Source organism: Dendropsophus ebraccatus, chromosome 4, assembly GCF_027789765.1.
Source record: "Dendropsophus ebraccatus isolate aDenEbr1 chromosome 4, aDenEbr1.pat, whole genome shotgun sequence".
NCBI lineage: Eukaryota > Metazoa > Chordata > Amphibia > Anura > Hylidae > Dendropsophus > Dendropsophus ebraccatus.
In genome coordinates this window covers 116517080-116541668 of record NC_091457.1, presented here as the reverse complement: position 1 = coordinate 116541668, position 24589 = coordinate 116517080, and the positions used below count along the sequence as shown (strand labels likewise).

At 41.9% G+C, this 24589-nt stretch overlaps 1 protein-coding gene across 5 annotated transcripts in view; it reads left to right on the top strand.

Moving 5' to 3' along the window:
- The window catches only part of CPNE9 (copine family member 9), a 202229-nt gene that overhangs the window by 134316 nt on the left and 43324 nt on the right, over positions 1-24589 (top strand). The gene's annotated exons all lie outside the window — the stretch shown is intronic.

Here is a 24589-nt window from a genome sequence, read left to right as displayed (position 1 = left end):
GGGTGGGCTCAATTGTGGCATTGTGGGCGGGGCTAAGTGGCGCTAATGGTGCGAGGCCCTGCCCACTTAACACAATCTTCAGTTCATAAAAGATCACTTTTTACTTAAAGGAGATGTCCGGTGAAATTTTTTATTAAAGTATTGTATTGCCCCCCCCCCCCCCCCAAAGTTATACAAATTCCCAATATACACTTATTACGGGAAATGCTAATAAAGTGCTTTTTTTCCTGCACTTATACTGCATCAAGGCTTCACTTCCTGGATAAAACGATGATGTCACGACCCGACTCCCAGAGCTGTGCGGGCAGTGGCTGCTGGAGAGGATGATGGCAGAGGGATGCTCAGTGTCCCTCTAGTGTCCCTCCAGTGCCCTGTGTCCCTCAGTATCCCTCTGCCATCATCCTCTACAGCAGCCACAGCCCCCACAGCTCTGGGAGTCGGGTCGTGACATCACCATGTTATCCAGGAAGTGAAGCCTTGATGCAGTAGTAAGTGCAGGGAAAAAAGCATTTTCTGTACTTTTCCAGTAATAAGTGTATATTGGTGATTTGTATAACTTTTGGGGGGCAATACAATACTTTAATAAAAATTTTCGCCAGACTTCTCCTTTAAACAAGCACCATGACGTATGATATAAAATAAGGTATGAAAACCGCAAAATTTACCCTTTACACCTGTGTAGAGATGTCAGAATGGACAAAAGGGGGTGATGGTGTCACTTTAAGAAAGAAGATTTCACCAGCACAACAGATGGGGGTTCTTTACTGTAAGGGCAGTGAAACTATGACATTGTCTATCACACAAGGTTGATTCATTAAACATATTCTTGAGCCTGGATGCAAACCTTGACAAATATAATATATCAAGCTATAGTTACTAGATATCTGGAGAAGGGACTTTGATTCAGAGATTTATTCTGACTGCCATATTTGAAGTATGGAAGGAATGCTCCCCCTAATATGAGGCAATTGGCATCTGCCTCATAAAGATGTCTTTATTAACTTTCACTGGACCAACACTGTTTGGCTATAGGTTGAACTTTTGATCTTTGTCTTTTTTAACTTTAACGACTACATTACTATGCCACCAAATGCTTGATTAAATATAAAATGCAATATAAATATTGTGAGGAGTTGCCCTTTAAGAGCACTGTTGCCTTGGATCTATAGTAGTCCCCATTATTAGTTATAATGTAAATCAGTGTCAGGCTCCAGTCTTGTGTGAGTCAGTCTGGGCTCCAGCATACTCTATTGTTCCTATTTGTCAGCATTGCTGACTTTGTTACAAAATCTCTCCATTTTATGTCACTAACAAGCACATCATAGCTCCCCACGGGTACCATTAAAACCAGATTTTGTCTCCTGTGGAAGTGGAACCATTTCCATCAAAGAGTTGACCTGCTGGAGCAGAACTATTTATCTAATATGGCCCGTAAATAAGCTGGGAGAATGCAGAGTATATTAATACTTTGCCTTTGACTAGCTCACTCCATTTTTGGGTGGCATGTAAAATAAAGAAGGGTTTGTAATCCAAGCCCCCATTCTGTTTGTAAGGAGTCAGTACATGAAAGAATGCCTCAAAAGCCTTCACTCTATTTTAGATAAACAATAGAGAAGACCCGTCACTCACCAAATAGTTCTTGCTCATTTATTGTAGTGCAATAGGCATCAAGTACAGTAAGGACATGTTTCGGCCAAGCATGGCCTTCATCAGAAGATGATGAAGGTCATGCTTGGCCGAAATGGGTCCTTACTGTATCTGATGCCTATTGCACTACAATAAATGAGCAAGAACTATTTGGTGAGTTCCGGGTCTTCTCTATTGTTTGTCTGGATACCTACAACCTCGAGCATAACCACCACTTTAGTGCCGTCCTTTCCACATTTTTCCAGTTCACCCCTATTTTAGAATCATCTAGTACCTATGCCAATGGATACTGTCTAACATTCCCAACATAGTGCCAAACCAACTTTAAAAGCAATAAAGATTAAGAGCCAGATTAGGCGTCCCAACCTGCGGGGTAAGCAAGCGCTGATCTGCAATACCCTGCATGCCAGTTTAGTAACTGCAGTTTGATTATGTCACCATTCTTGTCTCCATACAGTGGTTGACACTTTCCCTCTCTATACATCATTGATGGGGTATGAAGTTGTAACTCAGACAGGAGTCAAAAGCTATATAGAATTCCACTAGAGTCACCTGTATTGTAAATTCTTGCAATTCTGCGGATTATAAGAATAGGATGTTCATGAATTAAACTCTATGTACACCGCTGAACATTATTTTGTTTTTTTTTCTATCAGTGTGCTAGTATTACTGCCTGATGGTTATTATCTGTGCACTTGGTTGTCACATTCAGTTTTGATCAGTAGCTGATCCTTCCAAAACAATAACTCCCACAGTCATCAGATGTGATGTGACGCCACCATATCCACAGGACACCTCATGGACTTGGCCAATCACATTCACATGTGATACCTACCAAGGATATGACAGCACCCTGGAGGGTTGGTTGACAGCAGTTGTATGATCTATCTGTCTGCAATAAGTGTCACTGCTGGATAGGAAGAACAAGGTGGACAGAAGGAATAAAAGTTAGCATTATTGTCATTTATTTCTATGAGCTTTCTATAATCACGCCTGAGTCTGGACAATGAGTCAAAAAACTCCTATGCCCTATATCATCTCCTCCTGAGTATTGCACTTTGTATGAGCTGCCAAAAATAGTGGGGGGAGTGAAGCGACAACTTGTTAGTGCACATTTCTGGTATAAGCTCATTCAGCCATTCACTTGCTAAACATTATAATATAAACCCCAATGGATTAAAGACCTAGTATACCTTTTTAGTGTCATTGCGACTATTAATAATTTTTTATGTTAATGAATTTTGAGGTTTTAGAGCGGAGTCCCTCAAATCAGGACTCCAACCATCTACCTACATTGTAAGTCCATAGATTACATGGGCGGCCAACCTAAGGCAGCTTATGGGTGATCTGATTACATATAAATGGATAGTACAAAATTATATTTAACACTTTAACCTGGAACCATGATAAGGCGGCATCCTCTACATCTAGATAAATGAAGGTTTCACCATCATCACAGACAGCAACTCTTTACTGTACAAGCCGACTATGGAACTAAACTCTCCATCACATTAGGTTGTGATTGAAGTTCATATATGTTTAAAGTGACTCTGTACCCATAATCTGACTCCACCAAACCACTTGTACCTTCGTATAGCTGCTTTTAATCCAAGATCTGTCCTGCGGCCCATTCGGCGGGTGATGCAGTTATTGTCCTAAAAATACTTTTAAACTTGAAGCCCCGTGCCAAACAGGAGTATCTGTGCCCAAACTTTGCACAACCTCTCTGTCACTCCTCCCCACCCTCTTCATCATTAGGAATGCTCCAGGCAGATTGCCTCCTATTCCCCACCTGTTTAGCCCAGCACATGGGCTGGATCGTTAAGGACCTGTGCAATGTTCAGCATGTAGAAAATGTTCCAGTGGCATGCCTAATGATGAAAAGGGTGGGGAGGAGGGACAGAGGGGTGGTGCAAAGTTAGGGCACAGATACTCCCGTTGGGCACAGGGCTTCAAATCGAAAAGTATTTTTTTTAGAACAATAACTGCATCACCTGCCGAACGGACCACAGGACAGATCTTGGATTAAAAGCCGCTATCTGAAGGTACAAGTGGTTTGGGGGGGGGGGGGGTCAGATTGTGGGTAGAGAGTTGCTTTAAGACACGCCTGGGTGCCTTTCAATATAGTTTTGTATGTTACAGGTACTATATTTCTGGAGATGGGGCTTTGATCCATGGGTTTAGTCTGAGTCTCATATTTGGAATTAAGAAGGAATTGTCTCCCTTCTATAAGGGACTTGGCATCAGCCTCATAAGGTCTTTGCCTTTCCCAGGATCAGCATGGTAGGATTATGCATTGAACCTGATGGATCATTGTCTTTTTTCAACCCTATTAACTATGTAATTTTACAGCTATGTAATACTTCATTTCCCCTGTTCTGACACAAGGGCAAATGAACTCTACATGCACAGTTTCTCAACAACATAAATCTGACCACTGTGGTCCCAGCAGTGGGATCAGCTTTCTTTTGGCTGTCTCTTTAAATAAAGTCCACTGAGGTAACCTTTTGCTACATGCATATATATATATATATATATATATATATATATATATATATATATATATATCCCTTCCCTCCACTACTTTCTTCAAGGGTTAATAGGCAGCTTGGTAACTCAAGCTGCTATTACGCTTATGATGTGTAGTAGTAGTATAGGAGCATCCCCTGGGTAGAGAAAGGCTTAAACAGTATTCTAAGATTTGTCATTTTAATTGCATTGACCATGATGGGAGGTCAGATGTCCATCATAGAGGGCAGTAACGCCAGTGGCTATCACAAACCCTACCGTGTAGTAAAACTGTCAATCATGGGTCTGGTTAATGACTGACCAGAAAGAGCAGCTGACCTTACAGGGGTAAGGCTCTAAGAATGACAGCTACAATGGAAGAATTTCCAGTATTCTTCTACTATACTATCCTTTACAATAACAACGATTTTGAAACATTTACCTATCAAACTTTTATTGTCATGTCATTTCCTTATAATATCTTACTATATCTTTATAAAGACTGAAGTTTTTGTTATAACAGAAGGCTTCACATCTCTAACAACAGAGTTAAAGGATAATCCATGAATCCTGTATATGGCGCTGACACTTTGTAATTCACCTGTGTTTCTATATATAGAATATTTTGTATATTTGCATGGTAACATCCTAAAAATAGAAAACTCTGTAACTGGTAAATGACAAGCAATGCTGAAAATTGTCTATTGCTACCCTGCTGATCCGAGGAACCTTCCTGTGACGGTATAATGCCCCAGCAGGTCAGGAGAGGCGCTTTCTGCACGGTACACCTCCCTTATTCTATCAGAATATTCACACACCATCCCCTCGTCTCCAGGAGGTTGTTATCTGCACCATTTCTTTTGTGTCCAGAAGTACAGTCTTCAGACACCTGAGGAGAAGGATTTTTTCTAAGTTTTAACTATTGTGCACCAACACTCTCTCAGATGCCTGTAAACTAATCTGATACTGAGCTCTTTATGGCCACTCATGGGGTCTATATGACTGACTTGGCTTCATAATGCTGAGCCCTTGTCATAATCACCTTCTTCTCCTGTATTGTATTCTATAAAAATAAAAAAAAATACTTCTTTACTTTACCTATAGTTTTCTGGAGGCATCCATTTTGACCCTTCCTTCTACATCTCCTGATATTAGACAGTATGAAATGGTTTGGAGAATGGGCTAAAACTTAGGGTACTTAGTTTTTATCAGATAATTGTGAGCATTAAAAGGTCAGCAGGAAAACAAGGGTACAAATAATTTAATGTCTGAATTAGTTATTTACAGCACCAAGATATAAGCATTTTCTTCAATATGTAATGAGGCTCAAAAGCTCAAGAGCAAGCACTCCCCAGCAAGGTAAAAGCCCAGGCAAGCCCAGCCCATGTTCTCTTTATCACCGCCCCACAGCCTGCTTTCATCCGACTAGCCCATTTGACTGACAGCTCCTAGATAACATGACATAGGCTGGAGTTTTACCATGCTGGGGAACACCCCCTGGGCTTTTGAGCCTTATTCACATATTAATAAAAGGTGTATCTCAGTGCTGGAAAGGACTGTGAGAATAAAAAAAGGTATGTCCAGAATCCTGATGACTAGCCCTATCTAGAAATTGGCTTATTCGCACCCTGTTTTTTTTCTGCTGATTACTGATCACTTGAGACAACCCTTTTAGCAGTAGTCTAAAAAATTGTGTGACAGAGTGCTTCTTGGGGGTCCCTGATGGAATGACCCCAATGGATCCTCTAATGCTCTCCTTATCCAGGAATGCTGATTGCATGCCCATAGAAAAACACTTACTGTGGAAATGCTTCAAGCATTATTCATCCCCAGTGTGTTGCTTTTATTGCATTTACTTACCTAATAACATTAGTACGCCGCAAACATCTAAGAAATGTAATTATATTTCCTATACATTTCTCCTATACAACAAAGTCACCTCCCATTATCTCCAAGGTTATAAAGACTGCTAGGTACAGAGTGCACGCCACGATCACCCTACGAGATGGGAACCTAATTTTGTGCATGTAATCACTCATTGCCACAGCCATCCCCACAGATGTGTCCTCTTTTCTCCTGCTAGAATGAGACTGAGTCCTTCTCCGTTCACACAAGACAGGATCTCTCTCTGATCCAAACTAAATTGGAGGATATTGATTGGGAGACCAGTCACAGCACCTAATTTGTAGCAAACTGATGGAATATCCTCTCGCTGTCTTTGATTCCCTCGGCTAAATGTGAAACTCAATCTCAGAAGCCGGGGAAGGATTTTGCAGGTTAGTTCCAGAGAAGAGCTACAAATGACAAGATTGTGGGAAGGTTATTTAAATCCCTGTTCAGCAATTAAGGGATGTTTTTTAAGAGTGGAGCTGAGTCCCTGGAGGCCGAGCCAAGGGGATAGGGGGAGGGGAGGTGGCAACTTCTTCACCTTTGTGAAGGGTTGTATTAGAACATTTAATTAGTGATTTATCGGTGTAACGGATTGTAGTTATAGTGCAGATTATTGGTCCTATATTGCTGCACTGTTATCTTAGAAAAAACAGTGTTAAAGAGAACAGCAGTAAACTATTATAACATGGCATTTTATGCAGTTTTTTTCCCATCCACCAGAACACACACAAAAGATCCTGCCCTCCTATATTGCACACATTCAGCTTCATCATCATAAAGCACATTACAGAGCAGTACTGAGTAGTACAAGCTGTGAAGTAGGAGACAATGAAGCAGCTACAAAGTAGGAGACAATAGACCCTACTGCCTTGTCTCTGTGTGTTTCTCTTTCAACTTGTCTAACTCTGCAGGAGCTTACCTTCTCCCTGTCCCATCTCTGAAGACTTCTAAAGGAAGCAGTAACCTGATTCCTCAGTGAGAGTATATGTCCAGAGATGGTAGTTTAATAATTGGAGAAAGAGGCATTTGTCCCCCAATTTGGTCTATTAGAGAGTTTCTTTTTTAACCTGTTCTTTTGATTTAGGCAAGGTGGTCCTCCTTGAAGGGGTAATCCGACAAAAGTTAAAAAAATGTATATGCATACATACTGTATAATATATATGAATATGTATACTATAGCTATGTATACATCAGCCAGATCACTGCTTTTAGAGCAGAGAGGAGGCAAATTTGCTAAATGAATGTATTTGCAAGCATATTTAGGTTAATGAACCTTACAAGTATAACTATACTGGTTGAGATGGGGATATCCATTTAAGCTGGATAAACAGAGCCCAATATGCTGGCATATACCGTATTTTTCGGCGTATAAGACGACTCCTGACTTTTAGGGTGCGTTCACACCTACAGGATCTGCAGCAGATCTGCAGCAGATTTGATGCTGTGTTCAGTTATTTAAATGAAATCTGCTGCAGAAAATCAGCTGCAGATCCTGTAGTTGTGAACGCACCATTAAGAAGATTGTCAGGGGTTCACTTTATAACCCTGCTGCAGTCAGGCAGGGGTTAACTGCAGCTAAATAAAAAAAATAATAATGTTAACTCACCTGGGGCGCGTTCTTAGCATCCGCGCGTCTACTGTCCCATTCCCGGCACAGGCAGTGTGACGGACGCTGCCTGCGGCGGAGATCCCCGAAGCTCTCCCGGGCAGTTGAGCATCTCACCGGTGAAGCTCCGAGACACTCGGCTGCTGGGAGAGTTTCAGAAGAATGACAGAGGCGCCAGAAGTTCCTGAAGCCTCTGTCATTCTCCCAAAGCTCTCCTGGCAGCCAATGAGACACTCCGTTGCCCAGGAGAGCTTCGGGGATCTCCGGCGCAAGCTCCGGGAAAGGGACAGAAGACGTCCGGAAATGGGCCCAAGGTGAGTTAACTGTTTGTTTGTTTTTTATAGTTCGCCCCATATGGTGGCGATGCAACCATTTTTGAGCCCCCCCCCCACACACACACACACCATATGGGGCAACCATACCCGGCATATAAGACAACCCCCGACTTCTAAGAAGATTTTTTTGGGTTAAAAAGTCATCTTATACACTGGAAAATACAGTAATGAAATCAAAGGAAGTATATATGGCAGAGCTGTCACTGGGCAGCAAGGCCATCCAGAGATAGACTATGAGTCCATAGGATTTCCATGTACAACCAAGAGACTCTGAATGACTTAGTTATTCAGGACATTATCTGAAGTCCCTTTTTGGTATAATTTGACTTTGTCAGTTTATGTAAACTTTTTTTTTTTTTATAAACTATATTCTGATTCTTGATCATTCTCCGGTAAAATCCGAACTGTCCTTGAACACTGAAATACATATGTCGGACTCAAAAGAAAACCACAGAGTGTCGTTGTTTTATCCTGTTCCAGCTATTGATCTGTAGAACAGAGCGATTCACAGGCTCCGACAATTTTGTTGCACAGAAAGTTAAAGAGATAGATGTATGTATGTATGTATGTATGGGCAAAGGAGAAACGAAAAGTAATTAACACGACGCTAAGGTTACACCACATACGACGTAACGTAGGAAGTGTAATTATTATGTGGGCACTAAAGCCTTCAATATCCTCATCCTAAGGGAATTCATAATTACACTAGACACGGAATCAATCAATAAGAAAGATTTAGCGGCCTGTCCCTTCGGGATAATATACGCATAGGTAAATCCTAACCAGGCTTATATATCAGGAAGTGTCAGAGAAAAATGGGATTCTGAGATTGAATTCTATATCTTATTGTGGCTCATTAGTTTACTATAGTTTTTTTTTGTTTGTTTTTTTTAAATACATGTATGGTTTTGATGTTAAAGGGGTAGTGCGGTGCCGACTTTTAAAAAAAAATCTAGCACCACATGACAAAGTTATATAACATTGTTATGTGGTGCTATTACCTTTCTTGCCGGCATCCATGATGTCCAGGTTGTCCCACCCCCCCATCAGAAGTCCATAAGTCTAAATATTTTTTAATCGCGTCAGCAAATTGGCCTGGCAGCCATCTTGTGTCAACACATCATGCTGTGACAATTAGGGGGCTATTAAGCCAGTTCCAGCTTTGCCGTTGTCTGTGACATGGGTGGTCACATGATCTACAGTTTGCTCGACTTCTATTGGACTAAAGGACTCCTGGCAGGGGTGGGGGGAGGGACCACCTGGACACCATGGATGCTGGCAAGAAAGGTTATACCACCTTAAGACAAAGTTATATAACTTTGTCACATGGTGCTAGATTTAAAAACAAAAAGCCAGTGCCGCACTACTCCTTTAGGGCTATGGTCACACAATGTCTATTATTGGCCATTTTAGACAAAACATACGGCTTACAGCTGTAATTTGCATAATACAGCCATACTTTTGTCTTAAAATGACAGCCGTCCAAAAAGACGGTCGTAAAACGTCTAGAAAAAGACGTTGTGTGAGCATAGCCTGAATATAGTTAACCACATTTTTGTGTATGTTAAACAAAATGGATGCGTCAGGGCATTTTTTGGACAGCAAAAACTCAGTATGGACTCACCACCACTTGCCCTACAGCACCATCAATTTCATTAGCACACAGCTGCATCCATGCATTTAATTTCTATAACCAGGTCTTGTGATCATCAGTCTGACCACAGAAAATCACAGAGCTTAATGTGTCAAAGAAAGTGGTCTGTCCTCAGTCCGCTGACTTCCTGTAAACCACAGGATGATCTTGGCACCTACTAAATCCCTTTTGAAAGTTCTAAGGACCCTTCCCTCCCCACCCAGCTCTATGCTACCTCTATTTAAAGGAGAAGTGCGCCGAAAATTATTTTTTTTATATGTTATTACTGATGGAAAGTTATACAATTTTCTAATGTACATTAATTATGGGAAATGCTCCTATACTGCGATTTCCCTTAATTTGGTGTACCAGGAAGTGTTAGAATTCTCCCAGAAGCAGTGACGTCACGACGAAAGGTGTAATTCTTATGGAGTGTCCAGCAGGGGGCGCACTATATATAGAAGTCAATGAGTACCATTGACTTCTATATATATATAGTGCGCCCCTGCTGGACACTCCATTGGAATTACAATGGATGTGTATGTAATGTAATATACAGTGTTTTTGATTGAATACATTTATGAAATACTTTGGGGAGCAAGTGTCCTTGCTCCCAAAAGTATTCCATAAATGTAAGCAATCAGTACATCACAGTAAGCCCGCCGCTACCGAACGCCCGCCGCTGCCGCCACTGCCGCCGCTACCGAACGCCCGCCGCTGTGGACTACTCTCAACTACTACTCTCCCCACCTGCTCATAGCATGTGCAGGTGATGGGAGAGTAGTAGCCGGGTAATATGGCTGAGATCGCCGCCGCGATGTCGCGCAGGGGGAGCCGCTCATCACTGCAGCCATCATCCCCCTCCTGCTGCTTCCTTACTCTATGTGATAGCTGACTTCCTGCCGGGCCGCCGCTCTCCGATCACACGTGCCGGCGGCCCGGCAGGAAGTCAGCCATCAGATAGAGTAAGGAAGCAGCAGGAGGGGGGAGCGGAGGGGGATGATAGCTGCAGTGATGAGCGGCTCCCCTGCGCGGCATCGCGGCTGCGATCTCAGCCATATAACCCAGCTACTACTCTCCCATCACCTGCACATGCTATGAGCAGGTGGGGAGAGTAGTAGTTGAGAGTAGTCCACAGCGGCGGCAGCGGCGGGCGGCGGGCTTACTGTGATGTACTGATTGCTTACATTTATGAAATACTTTGGGGAGCAAGGACACGGAACGGCCAGTCTCTGCTCGGATCATCCTGGCTGGTACTTAAATGCCGGCCGGATGATATGTCTGGCCGCGGAACTCTGATGCGGGCGCATCAGCGTGAGCCCGCATCAGAGCTTCCCATAGCGCACAGTGAAGCAAGCGGCCGGAGCCGCTTGCTTCACTGTGTGAACTGACAGGGCTTTCTGCAGCCGGAATTCATTGAATTCCGTCCACAGAAAACTGACCTGTCAGTTTTTTACGGCGCCGCATGGGATCCCGGCCAGAGCGCATACGATGTGTGTACGCTCCGGCCGGGATCCCATTGAAGATAAGCTATGTTCCACAGCGCAAAACTACGGCCGTAGTTCTGCGTCGAGAACTACGGCGGTAGTTGTACGTTGTGTGAACATAGCCTAAAAATGTAAAAATGCAATGTGTGAACACAGGCTTTATTTTCATCTTGTGCCACTGATTCTGTAAATAATGCACTTTGAATAAGAAAACGCATTAAATTTGAACATGGTGTGTACTGGCACTTATGAGTCACCTGGTTGAACTCTGGCACCAGCAGCTTAAGGCTATGTTTACACAAGATTATATGTAAGTAAAAAAATGGACGCTGATTGAAAAGGAATCAGAGTCCGTTCTTTACTGAAGGGGCGGCATTGCATTGAAGTTCACACATCGTTATGTTAACGCCCGTTCTTTAGAACGGCTGTTAAAATAGTGTACCTGCCTATTATTTCAGCTAAATAATAGCTGTTCACACAAGGTAATGTGTGGTGGCACATTTTACATTGAAGTGAATGGTTAATTGATTTGCCGGCATATCCGACGCAAGTTATTGTTAAAAAAAGAATGTACCTGCAGCCGATAGAGAGGTATTGGCTGTAGGAACATCCTGAATGCAGCACGGCGGCCGGAAGTTTAACAGCGTTGCTATGTAATGGATGCTGTTAAACGTAGTGTGAACATAGCCTAACAGTGCACCCTCTCTCTGTGCAAAGCCTGAGGCTTCGTGGGAAAAATAGACAACATTAGAAAATCACATGGCAGTATGGTTGTCTCCTTATTCGTCCTTCTGAAACTTTTGACATTTCTCCTAAAAGTTTTTAATGACAGGTACTTTTTAAGCCAATTAAAACCTAAAGCGATTTTGATAAAATGAGTTCCTTTTCTGTACTCTTACTACAGATCCATGTTTTCATTGCACCCCATCATAGAATAATTCGATTTAGTCGCTGAGCTCTTGATTTGCTTGCCGCATTGTGTCAAATGAGCCGTATTTCCTAAATAAAAGCACATCTGGCACATAAGGCCATTGTAACATTGTAAAAGAGCTGCAAGGATCATGGGTAGTCTCTAGCACCGACACGTGCTGCATCTATTAGGAGATAGATCTGATGCTCCCTGCAGGCAAAGGATTAACATCCCGGCACACACAAAGTGCTCTATATTTATCAAATAATACTGCCAGTGTCATTATGATATCTAGTTGTATTGTTGCATCGCTGAAGCGCAGTCTGAACAAAACTGAAATCATTCACTCAGCAACTTGAAGCTGATCTCTGAGCCTAATGCATTCACGCAGATTATTCAGCCTCTAAATTCTTTCTTTCTTTTAAATATTTTGCTCCTTGAAGACTTATGAAGGTCATTTCTCATGGTCTTGGTATCCATTGTCCCCATAAACTAAAAAATTGTCTTGGACTGGTCTCTGTTGCTCAGTGCCATGTGTACTGCGATACCTCAACCTGAACCATTGAAGAATGTTCAAAGTTTTCATTTCTTTATCTTTGTTTGTATAAAATCATCTGCTACTTATTTTCTCCAAATAGGTCTAAATGAGGGGGTTGGTATTGCACTGGGCCAGGTGATGGATGAGATGAGACTCCTTGTTCAGCAAGTCTTTGACCTAATAAAGAGTCTCCATCCAGCAGGTTGTTGGACGGCAATGTGAATCGGCAACTCCTTGTGCTTTGCATAACCTTTGCCCTATGTTACATTGGTAGTTCTGGCAAAATGAATGATGACCGCGATGCTGTGAAATATGCAGGGTCATTCCATTTGGCACCACTTACAGATGCAAGCAGGTCACAGGTCAAGGTGCTGTATGAAAACTATGAAATAGTATGATTAGTGATATCTTGGGTGGTCTCTGAATTTTTGAGTAGGCCTGTTTTTTTTTTTTATATGTATTACCTGTCATTCAGTTCCTTGCCCCCTTTAACATAAAACATACTTAGGCTATGTTCACACAATTTATGTTTTGTATAAATCACGGCTGTTGTTGCAATTTGCAACAACGGCCGTGATTTATACAAAACACTTGTTCTAGTGGAATGGATGGAATCCCGGCCGGAGCATATACACATGTGATGTGTCAGTTTTTTGCTGCATCTATTCACTGAATAGCGCCCGCAGAGAACCTCTCAGTTCACACAATGGAGTGTGAGAAGGATACGTAGTGTGAACCGGACCTTAATTTGTAAGTAGGCTATATAGCAAGCTATCCATCTTGGATCCACCAGCTAATACATTTCTGAGGGGCTACCATCAATGCTGTTGCAGATAAAAGAACAATTGTCCCTAGCAGCCAGTAATTGGCCCCAAGTCACCTTTGAGTTGAGTTGTCTTCTATCGGACCTTTCGCGACCATTATTGTGTCAGACCCTGGGTGTAGAGGATCCACTGGTGGTTCAGTCTGTTCTTGCAAACTATTGAGATCTTCTGACCATCACAAACAGTTCTCACCCTGGTCAGTAAAGAGTTTCCAACATACTGCAATAATTCCCTTGGGAAAATGTAGTCCTTAGTGTCTGTTGTAGTCATTTCATGCAGTGCCGCCAGGTAGGTGTCTCGCTGAACCGTTTCATAGACATTATACTCCTTGTACTATAATACTCTTTGGGTTAATGAGGCAGGGCCACAGCTGTTTATTTGTTAGTTCAACCTTATCGTGGAGTCAAGGAGAGTTCTGTGTTCATGTCTACGGGAAATAGAAAATGCTTGTCTCTGTTTTTAAGAGATTCAGATGTAGCGAGCGGGATGAAATATCTGCATTTTACCGGTCGGCTGAGCCATTCATTTCTATAACATCTGTTTCCCAAACCTTCCTTCTGCTCCAGTTATTAATGTCATTCTTAACTACAATTCTCTTTCATTATTTAAATAAAAGGTCCAGTCAGGTGTATCCGCATCTCATAATCATTGTACAGTCAACATTGGGTAACTCCTTGAGCACCACACAGCTCCAGTACGTTGGAAACAAAGGGAAAGGGCTAAACTGGCAAAGTAGATAGACAGTCACCATATTTCTGTAAAAAAAAAAAAAACCTTGTTCTGTCTGGCTGCCCAATTATCTCTGGGACCCTATATTTGTGCCCTCCTCTCTGTCTGACACTCAGCTGTGGAAATCATCAAAAGAGTTGGCTATGTACATTGTCTCCATAGTACTATTGTGTTGCAAAACTTGTGGTCATTTTCTTACCTATAAATGAAAATGTAAATAGCAATTGATGACCATTTTCCTGATAACTGAAAAACGTAAAAGTGCAGCTTCCACCTACTAGATATTTACGGCATATACTGCCTATAGGCCATAAAGGTATGGCAAGTATCAGCTCTTAGGTAGGAAAATCCCTACAAATATCATTGCAATCCTTCGGAGTGGTACCATTCAACAATATGGACCAAGGACCAAAAGCCATTGTGTGCTCATTTCTAGAGTGACATAAACAATAGTGATAGACCAACCCTGGCTCCATGTTTCATACAATATTTGTAACCAGATGACATACACAGCGCTCTTGCTTACATACTACATGTGATTGAGCTGGGGGGGGGGGGGAGGGGAAAAGTTAGAGTCATTCGCAGTTTTCCTATGATATCTTCACGTATCTGTGAGCAGGTTTTTTTTTAAATTTGTGATTTGATTGGCTCAAAAATATACATGTGATTGGTAGCAAGACACTTCTGATTGTCTGAAATGTAGGGTTAGGACATAAACACATGACAGATTTTAACACATATGTCGGTGAAGGATTTATTTTTAGTAAAAATCCATGGGGATTCCACATCCCATTTTCCCACTGGGATTTCTAGTGTTTTTTTTTTTTCTTATCAATTTAAATTTGCATTGTGGAGGTTTATTCTCATTTATTGACACAGTTTACATGTAAAAACTCCCTTGGGTAGTTAGGATACAGACTAGCTCTATCCAATGGGGCTAAATCCATGTCTTTATCCACATCAAGTAAATATCTAAGCCAGAAATCTAAGGCTTTATATTAGATTTTTTTCCCATGAATTCTGCAACAAACATGGCCCAGGAGATATCGCTAATCTCCAAACATTTCTGGACTTCAATCATTTGGGGCATTTAGCACAGTAAAAAAAGGGGGGAACTGCCAACATGTTCTCCATCTTCCCACATTGGAAAAGTACTGACAGTTCTCCCTTAAGCAAAAATAGAACTGGGAACTACTGGGATACTTTTGCTAGCATAACGATTGATGCGGCTGTGGACAGGCTGATAATCTTATAATACAGGCACTTAATCATTGTGTCAGTCTGATCCTATCTGCTGCACTTTGCATTTCTTGGTTAAGATTAGATAATTTACTTTCTTGCCTTGTTGTCCCTGCACGGTTTAAAAAAAAAAAAAAAAAAAAAGATCATTAAAAGAAGTGGAAAAGTAAATGGCGGTAGTTCCCAAGTGATAGAAGTTTTCTGACATGCTGCAAAGTATGTATAGTAAAATCTATCAGTCTTTCTTTGTAAATCAGATCCTGATCAGATCCACTGGACCTCCAATGATAAGTAAATCACAGGGTGTCCCACAGTTGTAATTTGTGGGGAAACCCAGCAGCAACTGTCCAATTTTCCTTCAGTGACACCATAGAAAAAGGTTATCTGCCCCCCCCCCCCCCCCCAAAAAAAAAAAACCCACTTGTACCTTCGGATAGCTGCTTTTAATCCAAGATCTGTCCTGGGGTCCGTTCGGCAGTTGATGCAGTTATTGTCCTTAAAAACCCCCCTCCCCATCCTCTTCATCATTAGGAATGCCACTGGAACATTTTCTCCATGCTAAACATTTGCACAGGTGTCTTAACGATCCAGCCCGTGTGCCGGTCTGACACAGCTGACGAATAGTAGGCAATCTGCCTGGAGCATTCCTAATGATGAGGAGGGCACGGAGGAGGGACAGAGAGGTTGTGCCAGCCTAATGCATACACAATCCAGGCCACTCCCGTAGGGCACGGGGCTGCAAGTTTAAAAGTAGTTTTTTAGAACAATAACTGCATCACCTGCCAAATGTACCTTCAGATAGCTGCTTTTAATCCAAGATCTGTCCTGGCGTCCAAGTGGTTTGGGGGGCAGATTGTGGGTACAGAGTAACTTCAAATGCTGTTCTGTCTATGTTAGCTACTGTCCATTCTGGCTGATTGATGAGAGCCCTTAGAGAGCACTGCCCAATGGATTGTTTGGAAAATGGTATTTTAAACCAGACAATCCTTATATAAAGGAATTCCAATGATAAAGGTCTTATGATATACATGGCATTAGTGACATTACCCTGTCCTAATATATATTGGGTTGCACAACAGAAAAATAGCAGGTGGTGGGATCACAGACTCTCTATGGTTTATATCCACAATATGACATATCAGAAGATCATTCAGACAAGACTTTCTCTGTGTATTATAATCTCATCTCAAGAATGGAAAAACAATCCAGCAATTCCAACATGCACAATTTTCCAGAAATCTGAACCCTGCCTATATCAATGGGTTGTGGGTCTCCCTAACAAGAAGCCTTCAAACAATTTGGAATTCCTCTTAAAGGGGTACTCTGGAGGAAAAAAAATATCCAGATTTGTGATTTATCTCTATTTAGAAAAATAAAACTTAACCCTTCCAGTACTTATCAGCTGCTGCAGAACCTACAGGAAGTAGTGTATTTCTTCTCTGTCTGTGGACAGTTCCTGACATGGACAGAGGTGGCAGCAGAGAGCTGAGTATTCAAAGTATAAAGAATACACCATTTCACCATTTCCTCCAGGGGATACCGGCAGCTGATAAGTACCAAAGACTTCCTCCAGAGTGCCCCTTTAAATAAGAGATCCTGAGAAATTTGCTCTAAATGAAGAGCTCCGACATGGAGTGTATAATTAATTAGTCTAGATGCAATAAGACATAGACTTGCTCTCTGTACACCTAGCTTGTACCTAGGAGTCTCTGAAGAATACAGGGATACATCTTGCAAATATTTGCTCAGGTTAATTAAACATGCTATAGGATATTAAGGAATTTTTAATCAGAATCAGTGTGCTGTGGGCACAAGGGTAAAGATGGGTTAATCCATTGTTGTGCAGATTTCTCCATGTGGAGCAGGAGTCGGGGCTCTCAGATGGGGCCTGGCATTTTGTATCTGTATTTTGAGGTGGTGCAGGAATTATCTGTATTGCCAGCGTCTGCTGCACCTTGTCAAAATGCTATGTTTACTTCAACTCAGCCATCTCACAGTGGTATTGCCCTCAGGTAAAAATAGCCTAGTCAAATATTGATAGGTTGCTCTTAGCGTTGTAGTCACAAAGTAAACTGTTCCAACTTCTGCTGAAGAGTTCGTCAAGGTGAAATAGAGGATGTTGTGGTATTTTTTTTTCAGTGAAGCCGAGGGACTAACTTAAGTTTAGTAACAACATCATTGTCAGCATCACCTCCAACGTCCTACCTGTTGGGCATACAAGAACAATAGTAGGGCATTCTGATATGTGTAAAGAGGATTGGCCCCGGGCACATGTTGTGATCTAGAAACCAATTAGACATGAAGAATATATATACAAAGTTGCCACTTGTCTTGGTGTTTGTGTGACAAGGAGGCAAAAATTAATGTCCTCAGGAGGCAAAAATGAATGTCCTCAGTTAAGGTTATGTGTCATCTCAAGCCATTATCAATTATTAATACAAAGAATTAATAATTATAGAATTAATTCTAAGGCCTTATTAACACTCATCCACATTTTCTTCTGGGACCTCAGAAATTAGGATCAGTGATGTGCTGGAGAAACCATGAGGGATGCATCCATTTTGCATCAGTTTTTGTGGATCCAAAAAAACTGATAGAAAAGTAATAAATTAAAAATTAATAAATACAGACAGCACACGCACGGTGAGGCCATGTTCATGTTCATACTATGTATACTATGAGTATGTTCCGTGGATGATCTTTTCAGCCGCAGAGCCGGAGCCGCTCGCTCCACATGGTTTTCTGCGGCCGCTATTCAATGAATAGCGGCCACAAAAAACTGACATGTCAGTTGTTTGCGGCGCCACTAGGGGTCCCAGCCGGAGTGTATACCATGCGGGAGATTTATCAAACATGGTGTAAAGTGAAACTGGCTCAGTTGCCCCTAGCAACCAATCAGATTCCACCTTTCATTTTCCAAAGAGTCTGTGAGGAATAAAAGGTGGAATCTGATTGGTTGCTAGAGGCAACTGAGCCAGTTTCACTATACACCATGTTTGATAAATCTCCCCCCATGTGTATACACTCCGGCCGGGATCCAATAGACAGAGATGTAACATATATTTTCATAATAATCACGGCCGTGATTTTATGAAAATATACGTTATGTGAACATAGTCTGAATCCGTTTATCATCTGTTGACTTCTTATTAGAGCCGCCATTCTGCAAAAAGTGCTTGCCCTACTTTTTTGCGGAATGGAACGGCCATGTGGATCTATTTTAAAATGGATGTGTGGACAACCCCATAGAAAATAGTGGGTCCTTTTTCTGTTAGTAAATCAGGAGACAATTTATGTGTTAATGAGGCCTAAGACTGTGGTCTCATATACTGTGGTCAGGCCAGGATACCAGTTTGGTGTTGCTGCAGTTTTCCAAAATCATAGCACAAATGTTGTGGTTTTATTCCAATTTAATAAATTTGCCATCCACAATGTGTGAACACAGCCTGAAAGTCTGTAATGTTGCAGGATGTTAGGTGGTACAGACCTCTGTCTATAGGTGGTTAAAGAGGTTTTCCCATCATTGATATCAAATTAGAGATTTATCATCATGGTGGCCTAGCCACAAGGATCCTGAGAAGAGGGTGTAGGCATGTGACAACCAAGTTAACCCCATGTTTAACTTTGGGAGACCCAGCACATTCATGCAGTACACAGGCAGCCCATGGATTTCAATAGAGTTTGTGTAATGCTTTATATCACCTGTGGGGGTGCTGCAGGGAAATTGAACACTTACTTCTAAGTTTCTCATGTCCAAAACGGAACATAAGAAAAAGGATCTATATATATTACAAATAAGCAGCAAGTCCATGCACTAACTGCATTAGATGATGCTATTTTATGAACAATATACTGTAGATGCAGCCATGGTGCGGATGAATTTTGCAGCTACCTCCATCCACAGCCATCTGATACATAATGCAGAAAGGTCAAACAGCTTGAAGTGAGGGAAGCTTCAGCTGTGACCATTCAACTCCAGACCGAGGCTCCAAAGAGAGATAGAGATGCACACGGTTATCAGCAGACATCTAAATTAATCTAAAGCGAACAAGAAAGTGCAGTGAACCGCGCAGCAGCATCTCTCAGGACATTGGAGAAGATGACATCAGTATCACACTGGAATCTGTCAGGAGGTATTGAAGTGAGCAAAGCCCAAAAAGGCCACTGCTGATGCTCTTACAAGTAAACTCCGTCTCCCGAGATCAGCGGTCAAACACCTTAAATAACCAATATCCAACTGCTGAAACACACTTGTTTTCATTTAGTAACCAGTCTACAGGGGTAGACATTAATACCTGGACATAGTGGGGGGTGCAGGGGTGCATGATGGGTGGAGTTGTTCCAGTGCAACCCACTGACAAGGAGCGTTTTACTTTTTGTTACTCTATATCCTATTATTATAACGTTTCCCATTGAAATAGAAACAAACAAAACTTTATAGATGCCATTGAGCTCTATCTGATGCTAAAGACTTCAGATACCAGTGGCCAGCAAGGTTTACCTTTCTAGAAGCTGATGGCGGTTGCCAAACATAGACAATCTTTTTTTTATTTCTCAACGAATTGTCAAGGAGGAGGGTCTGAGCTGAGCGTGGTGCCTAAAGCCCCTGTTATTGCCATATGGATGCTCATCTGCTCTACAGTGGCCATAGCAGGAGAGATGAGGTATTACATGCTGACTATTCAGTTAAATTGTAAATTGTATTGGGCTAAGGTGCAATACCAATTTACAAACTAGCCACATTATTCTAGTAGTGCACAACTCCTTGGAGTCATCCTGTTTTTTGAATGCTAGTAATACAGTTGTATACATGCTCATTTAAATGGTCCATTTTACTGTGTGAGAAAGAGACCTTATATATCAGTGCCCTTTGTATGAAGATGACACAAGAGTAATCTAGGGTGCTGGGATGCAGTGGTGTAGCTACCAGAGAGGCAGGCCAGGCAGCTGCTATGGGGCCCGTGCTGCAGGGGGGCTGGGGATGCACAGGGAGGGTAAGAGCCTTTGAGGTCAGGGCTTATCAGTGCACAGTCAGTGAAGCAGACAGCATCTTGTCTTCTGCTTTTAACCCTTTTTTTGTGTGGTGGAGCAAATGTCCAGCAAAATGTCAACAGAGGCAGAATGGACCTGGCCTAAGTCAGAACCCTATACCTATTCACCACCTCAGAAATTGCCAGATGAGCCATATACATACTGTATAGTGGGTGATGATGTATAACTCCTCCCTGATGGTAAAAAGGACAATTAGAATAGATGCCAGATCTGTTCAAAAGAAACCTGGAGACTAGTATTTCCTGCAAAGCTTTTTAAACTGTGTGAGGGGGGAAGATTCTTTAAAAGAGCTCCTATAGCAGTCATACATGTTGCCGCAAAGATTCCCTAGAGACATATATAACTTAGAAAGCACATTTTGTATTGTAGGAGGAAGTTATCCAGCGCTCTGAAGTACAGTAAGTTCCCATTTTCAGGTGTCCCTCTCCATGGTGCTGAATGAGAGAGGTGCTCCCCATGCACTAAACACACTATGCTAATGTCTCCTGATAGAGGAGATCTCCATGAATGTTCTCCCCTACTGTGCTGTGCCACTAATGGATTCATCAACTGCATCCTCTCACACAAATTAGATGGAAATTACAGATTAGCAATTATGTGTTTTGCCGCGTGCAGTTCTCCATAGAGATGAGGAAGAATAGGATCTGCTGGTGCAGCTTCTTCTGTACAGCTGGTAATGCATTGCATATATTACCGTATACAATATGCAGTTGTAATTACACTGAATTAAGATTTCTCGGTTAGGTGGTGAATGCACAGATCACATACATACCGTGAGTTTGTTTAGTCAATTACAATCGTGATTAGGAATGAAAAATAGATTACACTGAGAAGTCAGAAAAGTGAGAAAGTTCTTAATAATAGATAGGTAAGAAATAGAGAGATAGGCAGAATATATATATATATATATATATATATATATATATATATATACATATTGCTAGATGACAAATAGTGAACACAAGACTTATGGAAGCAGAAATAAAGCAGTATTTATATACCCTATCACTCCGTCCTTCTCCTCCTTAAAGGAGTACTCCAGCGGAAAACGTTTTTTTCTCAGATCACTAAATACTAGAAAGCTAGATAGATTTGTAAATTACTTCTATTTAGTCTTCCAGCACTTATCAGCTGCTGTATGTCCTACAGGCTTTCTAGCCTGAAACAGTGCTCTCTGTTGCCACCTCTGCCGTGACAGGAACTGTCCAAATCAATAGCAAATCCCCAGAAAAAAAACTCTACTACTTTGGAGAGTTCATGCCAGGGACAGAGGTGGCAGCAGAGAGCACTGTTCAGACTGAAAAAATACACCACTTCCTGCAGGACATACAGCAGCTGATAAGTACTGGAAGAGTTTAGATTTTTAAATAGAAGTAATATACAAATCTATATAATTTTATGGTACCTTGATTTGTGGGGGAAAAAAGGTTTTTGCTGGGGTACCCCTTTAACAATACTGTTAGGCTTGGAAATGCTGGACACTATTGGCCCCACCCTGTGGGTACTTGAGGTGACCAGCTCCACCATGTGGGCACTTGAGGTAATTGGCTCCACCCTGTGGGAACTTGCTGCTCATTTCGATATACACTCACCGGCCACTTTATTAGGTACACCATGCTAGTAACGGGTTGGACCCCCTTTTGCCTTCAGAACTGCCTCAATTCTTCGTGGCATAGATTCAACAAGGTGCTGGAAGCATTCCTCAGAAATTTTGGTTCATATTGACATGATGGCATCACACAGTTGCCGCAGATTTGTCGGCTGCACATCCATGATGCGAATCTCCCATTCCACCACATCCCAAAGATGCTCTATTGGATTGAGATCTGGTGACTGTGGAGGCCATTGGAGTACAGTGAACTCATTGTCATGTTCAAGAAACCAGTCTGAGATTCTAGCTTTATGACATGGCGCATTATCCTGCTGAAAGTAGCCATCAGATGTTGGGTACATTGTGGTCATAAAGGGATGGACATGGTCAGCAACAGTACTCAGGTAGGCTTTGGCGTTGCAACGATGCTCAATTGGTACCAAGGGGCCCAAAGAGTGCCAAGAAAATATTCCCCACACCATCACACCACCACCACCAGCCTGAACCGTTGATACAAGGCAGGATGGATCCATGCTTTCATGTTGTTGACGCCAACTTCTGACCCTACCATCCGAATGTCGCAGCAGAAATCGAGACTCATCAGACCAGGCAACGTTTTTCCAATCTTCTACTGTCCAATTTCGATGAGATAGTGCAAATTGTAGCCTCAGTTTCCTGTTCTTAGCTGAAAGGAGTGGCACCCGGTGTGGTCTTCTGCTGCTGTAGCCCATCTGCCTCAAAGTTGGACGTACTGTGCGTTCAGAGTTTCCCCTCTGCCTACCTTGGTTGTAACGGTTGGCTATTTGAGTCACTGTTGCCTTTCTATCAGCTAGAACCAGTCTGCCCATTCTCCTCTGACCTCTGGCATCAACAAGGCATTTCCGCCCACAGAACTGCCGCTCACTGGATTTTTTTCTTTTTCGGACCATTCTCTGTAAACCCTAGAGATGGTTGTGCGTGAAAATCCCAGTAGATCAGCAGTTTCTGAAATACTCAGACCAGCCCTTCTGGCACCAACAACCATGCCACGTTCAAAGGCACTCAAATCACCTTTCTTTCCCATACTGATGCTCGGTTTGAACTGCAGGAGATTGTCTTGACCATGTCTACATGCCTAAATGCACTGAGTTGCCGCCATGTGATTGGCTGATTAGAAATTAAGTGGTAACGTGCAGTTGGACAGGTGTACCTAATAAAGTGGCCGGTGAGTGTATAATAAAAGAAGAAAGTCCTCGTGGAACTCACCATAAATGCACCTTGAAAAAGCACTGAAGGGCATGAAACAGACGTAGGCCGGTGAAGGAGCGCTCCTTGTTTGTCCTGCTATGCGCTTTATCCTATAAAGGTGAATTTATGGTGAGTGCAGTGAGGATGTTCTTCTTTTATTATCTTAATGGACTATATGCACAGCTGAGCACCACCAATACCAATATACCTGTTGTGGAACACTCTACATACTGGTGGGCCCCATAGTGCCAGTATTCCATTACTTTGAGATTTTCATTAGCATATATAAAAATGCCAATAATCAGATGATACATTTACATGCATTCTGATAAAGGACTTTTTAACCCCTGCCTGGCTCTGTGATAGATAGATAGATAGATAGTTTCATATGATCTATCTATCTATCTATCTGTTGGATCTGATTGGTTATGTGATATAATGAGATAGAACAAAGACCCTTGTGGATAAATAAATTATAGAAAAAAAAACAAAAAAAATCATGAAGCTGCTGTTAAGTTGTCATCATGATATAACTGAAGCTTGTAAATTACATTTGCACATCAAAGGGAAACAATAGAAAGACCATAATCCCACAAATACATTTAAGCATACTTTGTCTTTAAACTTGGTTGAGCTTCCGTATGATAACACCACATAGCGGTATCCGGCGTCCCCTCTTATGTCATGTTACAGCAGCAGGATTAAGGTCAGAGTTTACAGTCGGTGGCTGGGTTGCCAGAAGCGTAAGCCAGATGTGCTTCTATATTAGTATCAGTGGTGTTTGTATACTTGATACACGTATATACTTCTCTACATATGCAACATGGCTAAACAGAGGCAGGGATTAACTCTTGGCAGGACAAGGGGCTTTAGAGATGAAAAATAGAGAAAAGAGATAAAGTCTCAACACAGAGGTTAGGTTAAAACATTACATTAGGAGAACATTACTCTTAAGAAGGCAATAAGCACCATATAGTAAATGGATTTTTAGAAGAGGGAGATGGAAAAAGAGCTTGCTCTGTCCCCTCCAGGCATTGTCCTGGTAATGCAGTGCCCCCCACCCCGGTAATAAGCTTGTTGGTTATACTGTTCACACATTCAATACTGTGCCGTGTAGGTGAACATGGGCAGCGTTCAATCATACCCCAAATACAGATACTCCTACAGTCACTATGGGCAATGCTTCTCAGCCTTCCTACAAGTCTTCAGCCTAGACTTCAGTTTAGCCTGAACACTTCTTTATAATTTATCTTCCTCTTAGCTTACATTCAGACATGATGATGTGCCAGTAGGGAATGCTCCTACACAATGAAGACCTAGGGAAATTCAGAGTGAGACCACTTTAAAAAAGGAAGAAACAATAATAATAATAA